Consider the following 14,091-nt stretch of genomic DNA (forward strand, 5'->3'; position numbering starts at 1 on the left):
AAGCCTTTTACGTTCACTTGTGCCACTGCAATGTCTTCTGGACTGGAGCAGTGTCAGGCTGCTGGTTTTCTGCAGATCTAATGAGAAAATCAGGGTGAAAGTACAGTATTAGAAGTAAAATGTTTTTATGTAGAAAACCTGTTTAAAAATTAAGTATTGTGGGGTGTGTGCCCTGTGTCTGGTGCTGCTGAGAGACACTGAATTTATTCTTTTGGTAGGCAAAGGGACTGAAACTGTTTTGCTGTCAGTTTGTGAGAGGAGATTGATGTGGGCTGTATTAAAGCATCACAGCCCCAGAGAGCTGTGGGACCTCAGTACCAGTTAGAACACGAGCTCTGGGTACACCCTGCCCAGGGAGGTCTGAAAGGGCCACCAGCTGAAGAGGCTTGGCAGATGTTTCCCCCCGTGCTGAATGCCCCAGCTCTGTCTCAGCCCACTGTGGAAGTTGTGGTGTCACCCCCCTCATTTAAAGTCAGTGCAGCAGCCCAGGCTCTGAACTTGGCACTGGAGCAGTGCTGAACAGGGAGAGCTTTGCCAGAGTCCCCATATCTGGCCCTTTTCCTCCAAACACCCTCCACCAGGCCATATGTCATCCTTAATCCATCAGCACACAGGGAATAATTGGAATTATTCTCTATACTATCTCGTCTTGCATTGTAAAACAAAGAGCCAAACGTGGTGGGGATGTGTAAGAGGAGTAAGTGGGTTTAACTGAGGTCAAATTGATCTGACAAATCTAAGAGCTAACAGAGGTTTAAGTGGGAGATGGCTCAGGTTAACTCCCACACCCCTTGAAGCTGTTTCTCTTCCTACTATTTTTTATTTGTCCCCTTAATTTTATCAAATTAGTCTGGTTTAGATTCAGCAGGTTAAATTTAGAGACTAATACATAGGGACTGCTTTGGAAAATGGGTTTGTGACAAAATGCTGCTTCTTGAGAAGTGAATATAAGACCAGAACAGGTCCTGCCCCAAACTGAGATCTGTCCTGCCCCAAACTGAGATCTGTCCTGCCCCAAACTGAGGTGTGTCCTGCCCCAAAACTGAGATCTGTCCTGCCCCAAACTGAGATCTGTCCTGCCCCAAACTGAGGTCTGTCCTGCCCCAAAACTGAGATCTGTCCTGCCCCAAACTGAGATCTGTCCTGCCCCAAACTGAGGTGTGTCCTGCCCCAAACTGAGATCTGTCCTGCCCCAAACTGAGATCTGTCCTGCCCCAAACTGAGGTGTGTCCTGCCCCAAACTGAGATCTGTCCTGCCCCAAACTGAGGTCTGTCCTGCCCCAAACTGAGATCTGTCCTGCCCCAAACTGAGATCTGTCCTGCCCCAAAACTGAGATCTGTCCTGCCCCAAACTGAGGTGTGTCCTGCCCCAAACTGAGGTGTGTCCTGCCCCAAACTGAGGTCTGTCCTGCCCCAAACTGAGGTCTGTCCTGCCCCAAACTGAGGTGTGTCCTGCCCCAAACTGAGATCTGTCCTGCCCCAAACTGAGGTCTGTCCTGCCCCAAACTGAGGTCTGTCCTGCCCCAAAACTGAGGTGTGTCCTGCCCCAAACTGAGGTCTGTCCTGCCTTGTGCTGAGCAGTTCATTTCTTTTTACATATAGAAGGTTAAAAGGATGAAAACTCTGCATGGCCTTTGGGAGTGGGGAGTGGCCATGGGGGCAGTGTTGGTTGCCCAGGCTGGGGGAGAGGAAGGGACTGGGTGTGGTGGGAATCCCTTTTGTGTGGGCTGGGAGGAGCAGCTGTGCAGACAAACAGCACCTCCAAAGGGTATTTCTGGCACCCTCCATATAAATATGCACAGGGGAGAGAGGCGAGAATGTCACTTCTCGTCTCCTCCCCACAAGTGCTGCTGCCATTAATGTGTCACAGCCCCCCTTGAGGTGCAGCTGCACATTTGATGGAGTAGAGAGATGTGAATTTGAGATTGTGTCTCGGTGCTATCATGTGAGTACATTTAAAAAAGAAGAGAGGAAGGGACGGTTCGTGTGTGAGCTGTTGGTACAATCAGCATGTGATACCAGAAAACCTGGAATGTGGCTGATAATGATACATTTCAGAAATGCTGAAATACTGTAAAATTTTATTTATCCTTTTACTGAGAAATGACATTCCTGTCACATACCACAAATTCAGCTTTTGGGCTATTTCCTGGCTGTACATTTAATTTTTGTTGGAAGTTCTTTGTTCTGCCAAAGGGGTTGACCAGCTCACAAATTAACCTCGTGCCTGATCCCTCAGACCCCTCTTGCTTTGCTCTGTACTTCTCTTTCCAAATGGAACAAAATCCCCACCCTTATAAAACAACCTGAGAAAAAAATTCTGTTTCCATGACATCCCTGAATTGCACCAAACCTCCCATGGCTGAGGGGTTTGTGCAGGTGGCTCTCCACGTTCCTGAGCAGGGTTTCATTTTGGTCTATGACTTAAGTGCATTAATAATTTAAGGTAATGGTCAGTGTCCACTGACATCAGTGAGAGTAAAGCTCATGAAAAATGTTTGCTGAATTAGGGTGAAAATAGAGTTTGGCTGGTCTGTCCTGCAGCCATGAGCGAGCTGGTTGGTAGGGGATGAGTTCATCTGATGTGCACATGAAATTAAAATTGACCCTGGGATCACTGATTTTTGGAGAATAAAAAAAGGTACAGCTCTTAGAAATGGAGCCTTTGACTGTTGGAAAGGTATGAGACCTATTTATAGCAACACATGACATTCTTGTACAGTGTTCACAGTTATTTAAAGCCAATGACAAGGTGTCTGCTTTTCTGAGGGAGCAGTTTCTTGGGGTTGAGGTCAATCCTACAGAGTCACTGATGGGAAAAATGTGAAACAATCCTGGGCAATGAGCAGACAGGGGTGCACAACTGGGAATTCTCCCCAGGTGGATCTCTGCTGGGTTCTCTAATTCTGGTTTTCTCCCTCTCTCCCTTCCTTGCAGTTCAGCAGCAGTTCTGTGTGGAGGAGCCTCCAACAGGGGGTGTGAACCCCAACAGGATCTCTGGGAGCTGCTGTTGGAGTGGAAAACGGGAGCACATTCTGGGAACTCTGACTCTGAAACTGTTTAAAATGAAAATCCTTTTCCTTCAATCACACTGGGCTCTCATGTGTGAAGATGATGCTGGGAGGGGGCTGGTTCCAAGTATGGAACAGCTGCTCCTCTGGAGCCTCTGGATGAGGCAGAGGACAGAGATCCATGAGGAGTACCAGGTGAGGGGGAGCCTGCTGGGCTGGACTGGGCTGGGCTGGGCTGGGCTGGACTGGGCTGGGCTGGGCTGGGCTGGGCTGGGCTGGGCTGGGCTGGACTGGGCTGGGCTGGACTGGGCTGGACTGGGCTGGGCTGGACTGGGCTGGACTGGGCTGGACTGGGCTGGGCTGGACTGGGCTGGGCTGGACTGGGCTGGGCTGGGCTGGGCTGGGCTGGACTGGGCTGGACTGGGCTGGGCTGGACTGGACTGGGCTGGGCTGGACTGGGCTGGACTGGGCTGGGCTGGACTGGGCTGGACTGGGCTGGACTGGACTGGGCTGGACTGGGCTGGACTGGGCTGGGCTGGGAGGGAATAATGCTCTGGAACAGGGAACTGAGAGAACACCAAACACCACCCTGTCCTGCCAGGGAGATGTCAGCAGGGATTAGGTGGGAATTCCTCCTCCAGCTCCTGGGGAAGCAGCAGTGGAATGTTCCCTGAGCCTTTAATAGTAAAGAATCAGTAGTTTTATTTATTGAAATATTTATTTAATTTACTTTAAATAGTTATTTATATTTAAATATTTATTATTAATAAATAATTTCAGCACTTATTTTCCTTATTTTGATTAAATGTTTTTTAATATATCTTTCTACTTTAAAGGTAAAAGTTTAAGGAATTCTTAAAACTGCAACAAGATTTATAAAAGAGCATCAAAGGGTTAAATGAATCATTTTGTTTGACCTGAAATGACTTCTGGGTTTCTTGGAACTGCCAGAACATTGAGAAGTCATTTAGTTGCACACTCTTAATTAAGCAACTGCCTCCAGTTATGATTTACTCTGTCATTCAGCAAATGAGACCTTCACACTGTTCCTAATTGTTGTCAGAGTCCTTAAGGAAGCACTTCCCGACATCAGCTGTGGGTTTGGCTCTTCCAGCTTTTAATGCTGGGCCTGGAACAGTGTCAGGTTCCAGAAACATCCTCCTGGCTCCAGCTCCAGGAACATCCTCCTGGCTCAGGCTCCAGGAACATCCCCATGGCTCAGGCACCAGGAACATCTCCATGGCTCAGGCACCAGGAACATCCCCGTGGCTCAGGCTCCAGGAACATCCTCCTGGCTCCAGCTCCAGGAACATCCCCATGGCTCAGGCTCCAGGAACATCCCCATGGCTCCGGCTCCAGGAACATCCTCCTGGCTCCGGCTCCAGGAACATCCCCGTGGCTCAGGCACCAGGAACATCCCCATGGCTCCGGCTCCAGGAACATCTCCATGGCTCAGGCTCCAGGAACATCCCCATGGCTCAGGCACCAGGAACATCCCCATGGCTCAGGCTCCAGGAACATCCCCGTGGCTCAGGCTCCAGGAACATCCTCCTGGCTCCAGCTCCAGGAACATCCCCATGGCTCCGGCTCCAGGAACATCCCCATGGCTCAGGCTCCAGGAACATCCCCGTGGCTCAGGCTCCAGGAACATCCCCGTGGCTCAGGCTCCAGGAACATCCTCCTGGCTCAGGCTCCAGGAACATCCCCATGGCTCCGGCTCCAGGAACATCCTCCTGGCTCCGGCTCCAGGAACATCCCCGTGGCTCAGGCTCCAGGAACATCCCCATGGCTCAGGCTCCAGGAACATCCTCCTGGCTCAGGCTCCAGGAACATCCCCATGGCTCAGGCACCAGGAACATCCTCATGGTTCAGGCTCCAGGAACATCCCCATGGCTCAGGCACCAGGAACATCCTCCTGGCTCCGGCTCCAGGAACATCCCCGTGGCTCAGGCTCCAGGAACATCCCCATGGCTCAGGCTCCAGGAACATCCTCCTGGCTCCGGCTCCAGGTACATCCCCATGGTTCAGGCTTCAGGAACATCCTCCTGGCTCAGGCTCCAGGAACATCCCCATGGCTCCGGCTCCAGGAACATCCTCACGGCTCCGGCTCCAGAAACATCCCCATGGCTCAGGCTCCAGGAACATCCTCCTGGCTCAGGCTCCAGGAACATCCCCATGGCTCAGGCTCCAGGAACATCCTCACGGCTCAGGCACCAGGAACATCCCCATGGTTCAGGCTCCAGGAACATCCTCCTGGATCCCCAGCTGGGTGTGTTGTGTGCAGGGCTCACATGTGTTTATCTGTGTGTTTCTGTGTTAAAGAAGTCTCAGAAAGGGAGCGACAGGAGGCTGAGGTCTATCTAATGGATTACTGTAATTACAGATTCCAATTCATACTCATCATCTGAAAACAGGCGGCCAGAAGATGAAATAACTTTACATCAATCAAACACTAAATGAATATGTTATTAAGGGTATGGCAGACTATGAAAATCACTGTTTGAGCACTGTCTGTGCTCAATTCCTTCCACGGGCAGAGCAGTGCTGAGATGAGGGTCACTGCCTACAACAACACAACACAAAACAAAACAAAACAAGGAGTGAAAACTTTGCCACACCACCTTCCCACACATTCTTCTCTTGTTTTCTTTTCATATTCTACACCAGATTTTCCTTCTGAGGAAAGGAATACGACACACGATTCCCTGACTTTCTTAGCAGGCCACGGAAGCCAAGCCCTGCTCAGCACTGCTCTCCATCTCCCACTCCCAGAGCAAGCTGAGCTGCTCACACCTCTGCAGACAAGCTGCAGTCTCAGGGAGGGGCAGGGATGTCCTCATGCCCAGCAATGACCCCAGCACTGTGTTGTGGGAACTGCCCATCCCAAACCTGCAGCACGGGGATCAAACCAACACCAACACACCAGCCCCAGCTCTCCACTGTCACTTACGGTCCCATGAGGGATTCTGCAGGGTGGGAGAGCAAAAGAGACCTCCTGGCTCCTGAGCAAAGAGCCAACCACAGGTGACAGAGAGCACTGAGGTGCTGAACACTGAGGAGCTGAACACTGAGGAGCTGAACACTGAGGAGCTGAAGACTCCAGACTGCAGGAGGTCAGAGAAAACCGGTATAGATGTCAGGATAAGGGATAAACACCAAGACCAAGGAAAACATGGAGAAATCATGTTGGGGGCAGATCAGAGAAACAGTCCCAGAGCACCACAGTGCAGACATTCTCTGTCCTGGGTGCCAGCCTCCTCCTGGGATCCCATCTCCACTTCCACACCACCATCCCATGGTCCAGAGGTCCAGTTTGCATGACTGTGACATGGAATTCTGCACAGCAAAGAGTGGAGGAAGAAAAGAGTGGATCCTCTGCTGCTAAAATCAACAGAGGATAAACATCACAAATGTGTTTTGAACAACCAGAAGCAGAGAGCACACATTGCTGTGAAACAAAAAAAAGGAAGAAAAGCTCTGTACAATAACAGCATCTGAGATGGCAAGAGCACAGTACAACATTTCTCCAAGTGTCTGAGCTTAAAAGCACTGTCCAGATGCTGACACAGGGAGCAGAAGGCTGGGAAGGGCCAAGTGCAGCAGCTGATCTGACCTGCTGTCCCCACTCCATGGCGTTTGGGGCTCCCACAGCCACAGCGAGAGCCAACCCAGGCTCACTGCTAATGTTTGCCTTGTTTATTATCTGCACTTGATAGTGTTCTACTTTCTTAATTAAAACGGGGTGTGGTCCAATTCAGATGCTGTACAGACACCCATTACCACAGTGCTCTTACCTTTATCAACCAAGCTCATCATCTCATTAAAAGAAGATGCCAGTTCAGGCTGACAGGATCAGTTTCTAACACACCCTCTCTGCCTGGCATTATTTACATTACCCTTCCTCAGTTAATTGAGTCCCTTATCAGCTGTCCTGTTGCTTTTCCCAGCACAGCCAGGCAGGCTGTGCTGCCTGTGCCAGGCTGTGCCCTTGGCCTGCCACCACCACCAGCTGTGCCACTCCCGAGGGGACAGCGGGGGCCACGGAGCCTGTGCTGCAATCAGAGAGTCATGGGCTCATCACAATGGTTTGTGTTGGGAAGAGACTGAAAGCCCACCTTGTTCCACCCCCCGCCATGGACAGGGCACCTTCAACCAGACCAGGATGCTGGAAGGTGGCACATCCAGTCCAACACTGCATTTATCTTTATTCATTAGCAAAGTAGTTTTTACTGGCCTGATTTCTGCCAGATACTGATTTTGCTTCTGTCCTTTGTTTCCCTTCATATTTTTCTGAGTTCCTGCCCCTCTGGCACACTCACTGCTCTTCACTTCCCCCATTTGCTTTCCACACAAACCTCTGCAGTTTTCCTGCAGGTCAGCTGAAGACTCTTGGGCTGGTGTTTCTCAGACAGTATCACTTTCTGTCCTGATCATACCACAGAGTGAGTGACCTTTGAAGGACTTCAGGATGTTTTTATAAAATGGATTATAACTGTTTTCACAATTTTAATGATTTGTTTACATCAGGAAGCCTGGACTTCATCTTAACAACATCTGTCACCAGGAGCAGGCTGTGATCGCTGAGTCTGAGCCACCACTCAGTTCTGGTGGCTACAAATGTCTCTTTAATTAATAACTGAGGCCTGATACAAACTGTCCCTGTATTACTTGGATATCTCCCTCTCCTTCTTGCAGAAGTTGTGGCAGCACTGGGAGTTCCAGCCCCTCCACCTGAACCCTTTTCTGCCCAATGAACCTGATGCACCCACAGACTGCGAACTATCAATTTTATAAAACTTACTTCTTTTTAGGGGGAGGTTTTGTGGCAGGGCCCTGATGGAGCCTGCACAGCTCTGGAGCTGTTCTGCTCCCTGATTGCTGCACAGTGCCTGGCAGGGCCCTGTGAGCCCACCTGTGTTTCCTGGGGTCCCCAAGGCACCTCCAGAGCTGCCTGGCTTTGGACGTGCAGGGTGAGAGCAATTGGCCTCCCTGTGCACAGGTGGGTTTGAAGGAGCTGAAAAGTAGGATTTAGGAGTAACATAAACACTGAATTTGTGGTAGAAAAAAATAGGCTTCTGTTAATTTCTAAGATTTTGTACTGGATCACAATTTAGTTAATTTTTGGTTTCCTGCTTCTGTGGAGTTTAACTTGTCAAATTGTAAGTAGGAATAACAATACCCTAACTCAGATGCAAATATAATAAAGAAAACATGTTGCCACTGTGATTATCCTTTAGGTCCTATCAGAAATAATAAAGCACTTGACAGGTAACAACAAAGGCCTCTTTTCCCCTGCCCCTCCAAAGGATTTGGGCAGTTTCACCTTGGATATTGGACCTTGTTTCTTGGGTTTAAAGTGTGACATTACCTTAGAGCTGCCCTTGCTGCAGTAATTGTTGCTGGGGATAAAGGTGACAGCAAACTCTGAGGCAGTGAATGGGTAAAAGCAACACAAATCCTTTCATGTCAGTTGATATTATGTTTGAAAAGTGATGGTAGATCTGATCTCGTATCATTTAGGAGTACAAAAGGGGGGTTTGTGCTTGAATTAACACACAGGATGCTATTAAAGCATTTCAATTAAACTCACAGTAAAATAGGCATCAAGAAAACTCTACTTTTATTTGTGATGCTGTGCATGAAATTATCCAAGCATCACATGAAAGGAGTATGAAATCAGCTCAAAGTTTCCTCCATGAATTGGTGTCTCTTCCTTTTCATAGTCTGCAGTTGTTTAGCAGTGACATTTAATAATGTATAGGAATAATTGCTGGAGTTTACTGCTCATTACTTCTTTAAAAACCCAGGAAAACAGTAATAGCTCTTTGATTTTTTTTAACATGAAAATAATTTTCACTATAAAGGTTGAAGCAAAACACGTGCTCTTTACTTATAATTTGATAATGTCGTTGCTGTTTCTCTGCTGTATTTAAATTCCTAAAATTACCATTTCAGTTGCAGTGGTGCAGACTCTAGAAAGAGGACTTAGCAGGCTAGTTCTTAATTTTTCTATGCAAAGTGTTTCAGGACAATCCCCACTGCAGGAGCTGCAGATCTGCTCACTCAGACAGTGCCCAAACTGTGCCCCCACCCCAGGGCAGGAGAGCTTTGAAGGGTCCCCCCAGGAGCTGAGAGCCCATTCAGAGCCTTTTGGGGGTTTGTTGAGGGTGAGAGGTCCGTGGTGTAAAGGAGAGTCCTCTGGACTTGGAATCCCAAGGACCTGAGCTCGAGTCTCCGTAGGGACCATCCCCTGGCAGTTCAATGCCCCTCTGCCATCCTGTCACATCTCAGATGCCCAGCAGGGTCAGCCCTGGTTGGTACCAGGGGCTGTGACAGTCCTGGGGACTTCCCTGGCACTGCCCCAGCTCACTCAGCCAAGGCAGATGGACCTCAGGACTGAAATGGTGGGACCAGTTCTGCACATGCTGAGCCTCACCTGAACAATCCACTGCACAGGCTGGAAGGACACGTGGGGAGAGCCCTGCCCAAAGCTGCGTTCACCAAGCCTGGCCACACACACCCTGTGGGGCTGAAGTGACAGGATTGATGAAGTCTTAACACCTTGTTGGTAATCACATACCTGGGGCTGCTGAGCAAAACAGATCCGGGTTTGTTAAATCCTGCTGGTTCCTGTGGGCACTGTGGTGGTCCTGGGCACAGCAGGAGGGGCTGAGGGAGCTGGGAAGGGGCTGGAGCAGCAGGAGGGACTGAGGGAGCTGGGAAGGGGCTGGAGCAGCAGGAGGGGCTGAGGGAGCTGGGAAGGGGCTGGAGCAGCAGGAGGGGCTGAGGGAGCTGGGAAGGGGCTGGAGCAGCAGGAGGGGCTGAGGGAGATGGGAGGGCTCAGCCTGGAGCAAAGGAGGCTCAGGGGGCACCTTCTGGCTCTGCAATCCCTGCCAGGAGAGGGAGCCAGGACAGGGGGTCGGGCTGTGCCCCAGGGCACAGGGACAGGAGCAGAGGGCACTGCCTCAGGCTGGGCCAGGGCAGGGGCAGGGGGCACAGCAGCAGGAATTTCTGCCTGGAAAGGGTGGGCAGGCACTGGCAGGGGCTGCCCAGGGAGGTTTGGAGTGCCCAGCCCTGGAGGTGCCCAAGGCAGGACTGGCCGTGGCACTGAGTGCTCTGGGCTGGGGACAAGGTGGGTATGGGTTGGACTTGATGGTCTTGGAGATCTTTCAACCTCAATGAGTCAACGATTCCCCTGGGATTGCTTTTCAAGAAATAAAAGCCAGTCCCTTCACCAGCTTCATTGCTCTTGGCTGGGCACACAGAGCAGAGCTCTGGCTGTGAGAGCAGGTTTATCTTTCAAACATGAATTCACCAGTGTGTGGGGAAGAGACTCTCAGCACAAATATTATTCACTTCTAAATTCTTTTAAACTTAAAGGTGTTGAGCAATGAAAGGAGAGAGAAATCTAATCAGAGCAGTATTTGCTCTGTTGTGCCGAGAGAACAGTCTGACAATTCACAGGCTCAATCATTTTCCAATCACAATTAATGTCACGTTAGCTAAGGAGTCATCAGTGAGAAATAAAGGGATGGGCACTCTAGGAAAAGGAAATACAGTGATGGATCAAGTGCTGCTCATTTCCCAAACTCCTGAGCTCAGATTATTGTGTAACCAAAATCCTCTTCTTAAATAATTGAAGAAACCAGACAGACAATTGCCAGGCAGCTGTAACTGCCCCAGCCCTGGGAGTGTCCCAGGCCAGGTTGGACAGGGCTTGGAGCACCCTGGGCTGGTGGGAGGTGTCCCTGCTCAGGGCAGGGGGTGGAATGAGATGAGCTTTAAAGTCCCTTCCAACCCAACCCACTCTGTGGTCCCATAAAACCTTCAGGCTTCCCCTCGGCAGAGGCAGTGCAGAAACTCTCAGCTGGAGAGCAGGAACAGTGAGACTTCAATCCAGGGCAATTTTTTTTCTCTTCCCCTTTCCCTTCCCTTATTCTCCAGCTTTCCTGAGTCAGAGGTGGCTGCAGGCAGGGAGCTGTGGCTGAGGGGAGGCAGCTCTGTGCCATCGTGGCTGTGTCCAGCTGATCCCCCTCTGAGCCCCCTCTGGGCCCCCTGAGAAGTGGGTGCAGCCTCTCCCTCACCTGCAGCCCCAGCAGGGCTGAGCAGCTTTGCCAGGACCAAAACCAAGCACTGCAGTGGTGGCACTTGTTCCACCACCCCTGGACACCTAAATGGGACATTGTAAAATTCTACTTCATTGAACTTCAAAACATAAATACAGAATTTATGGTGGTACTGACCAGCCCAGGGCACTCGTACCCTCTGACAATTCCAGGAGCTCCATATCCAGATGTATTTGCCATTGCCATGGGTGATCCTACTTACCCTTTTCCTCAGAGCTTAAATCAAGCCAGAGAGGTACAGTTTGCAGAGGGCAGTGTCAGCTGGTGACCTTCAGGGTCTGTGGCTCTGTAGAAGGAAAACATTGGGAAAACCTCCTCTCCAGAAGCTGAAAGATCTAAACTGAAACATGACTCCACCAATGAGTGTGACATTAAAAGGAAGAAAGGTGAGGAGTTAGTTAACAGGAGGCCAACATGAAGTGATGTGGCCATATTTGTCAGCTGCTCTTATAGCCCCATCACTCACAGCTTTCCCATATCAAATCATTTCAAATTGAAATTACACCTTCTGAGCCCTCCCATGGTCCCAGCTGGCAGCTCAGCCCTCCTGGGTGGCTCAGGCTGTCACTTCATCAGCAGCTGTCACTTTCTGTAGGTAGAAGGATTTAAAGGATAAGGGAAGAACTATCTCTTGACATCAGTCACAGGTGTTCAAGGGACACAAGTGGTTTATGGCTCCATTAGGGCAGGAAGGACCAGTTGTGCCCTCACCTGAGCCTTGAGATGGAGAGCCCTGCACCTGCCTTGTGCTCCATCCACCAGAGAGGGACACCTGGGATGGCCAGAAAGGATCTTCAGAATAATGTTAAAAGACAGAAAACTGTGACATTTATCTTTTGTCAATAGGCTGTGGACTAAAGAGCTGTTTGTTCTTGCTGAACTAGTAACATTCATGGCTGGGGAAGAAAACAAGCTCAAGGAGCAGAAGGCAGAAGAGAGCAGAGGTTGAGCTGCACATCTAACCCTGGAAGAGTCAGGCTGATGTGCCACAGAGTCAGTGCATCTCCACCCCTGCAGGGACATGGACTGCCAAGAACAGCAGGCACAGGGGGAAGGGCAAGCATGGCCTCTGCCACTCAAATCTCTGCTCCTCCACACACCTCAGCCCAGACCATGCCAGTCCCATTCCTTGCATGGCATGGAGAGTCCTGCAAGGTTCCAGAGCTCACAAACTGCTGCCAGGTGGGATCTGTGCTCTGCAGAGCCTGAGAACATGTTTTCCCAAATTAGTGAGGTTCAAAGAACTTACAGATCAAGCCACTAATTATGTCAGGATGCTCCAGAGTGACACAAATGCCTTGATGGAAAGCTGGAGATGAATTTCCAGGACCATCCTGATCCCAGGGGCCAGTTCTGCTGAGCCTGGTGCTGGTGCAGGTCCCTGGGGGGCAATGGGGAGTTGTGGCCTCTCGTGGCTGTTCCTGGTGGCACCATCATCTACCACAGAGATTTCCAACCCCACTCTGTGCATGTGAACACCTTCCTTGTGCAGATACAACAACCAGTTACACGAGTGTGCCCCCCTTGGTACTGGGCATGGCAGGATGCACATTAGAATATGGAGAATGAGGGATTGAAGTTGCCAGTTGTGACACTTTGGAGACTCTTGCCTGTCCTGGCTTATAACAAGTGACACACATCAGTGCTGAGAAACCCTTTCATGTGCACACACTGTTCCTGAAATGTATTTAACAGGAACACAACATATATTTAAAAGACTACATTCCCCTTGTGGGGAAAATGGGATTCTGAATAAAGGAAACCAAAACCATTATCAACATTTCCACTACAAAAAACAATCCTGGAGAAACTGCTGTATTTTCAAACAAAAATGTTGTAAAGCATTTGAGATTAACAAACACTGTTTGCTGTTTCATTTCAAGGAGTCAGTCCCTTCATAAACAAACCCCTGACAGGATTTTTACAGCCCATATTTGTCAATAACCCTTAGAGACCACCTGAGCTGCAGAGCCCCCAGGGCAGTCACTGAGAAAGGGGTACACTGGCAGCCCCAGGTTAAAGACATGAGACAAAACAGTTCAAAACAATTCTTTACTACTCCAGCAGCTGCAAGATTCTGAAGATCAAATAAAACAAGGTTGTGTTCACTGAATTGTTGGAATTCTTTCCCTCACTGGGAGTATCTCCTGGGATGATCAGGCCCTGTGCTGCCAGATGTGCTCCTGGAGGGCACACAAAACTCCTCTCACCATGCTGGGCTTAGGGAGAGATCCCCTGATGAACAGCCCAGGGAAGGCTGTGGGGCAGGGGCAGCCCTCCTGGCACAGGGCAGCAGAGCTGTTGGGGATGGGCTGAGTCCACACCCCAAGGACAGCTGGCTGCTGGCAAACACTGCCAGTGGGAGCATCCAGGGGGAAGAGTGGCCCTTCCCACTAGGAAATTCCTTGGAAACACCTGTTTACACTAAGCTGGCAGAGTGCAGTGCAGAACTCTCAGGAAAAGATGGGGTTGGCTTTGGGATTGGTGCATGTGGATTGAAAAAAGGACTTTGCTCACCCTGGATGGCTTCACCACCCTTGTTAGTTCCAGTTAGTAGATAGGAGGGGCTGTTATCCCACCCCTGGGCCTTACTCAGCTCCATCCTCATGGGATGGGTCCCTCCCTGGCACCCACACGGGAGCAGAGCCCCTTTGTCCCTCTGTCACAGCCTGACCTGCTGCAGGTGCCTCTGGTGAAGACCCAGAGTTCACACCCAGCACAGGCAATGCCCTGAAACAGGAAGGACCTTCCTCCAAGCATTCGCTCAGATCCCAAGGACATCCTTTCCCTGCTCTCACTTGATGCCCTTTGGGTTCCCATTTGTCATCAGCCTAATGATTAGTAATGATGAAAATGGAATTCTGACTCTCTAGGTTTTACTCTAAGTGATGCTGATGGTTTGAATCATCCCCGACTTTCAAGCAAAATTTTGTTTGGACTTAACAAATGGTCCT

This window comes from Pithys albifrons, chromosome 10 (assembly GCF_047495875.1).
Source record: "Pithys albifrons albifrons isolate INPA30051 chromosome 10, PitAlb_v1, whole genome shotgun sequence".
NCBI classification, from domain to species: domain Eukaryota; kingdom Metazoa; phylum Chordata; class Aves; order Passeriformes; family Thamnophilidae; genus Pithys; species Pithys albifrons.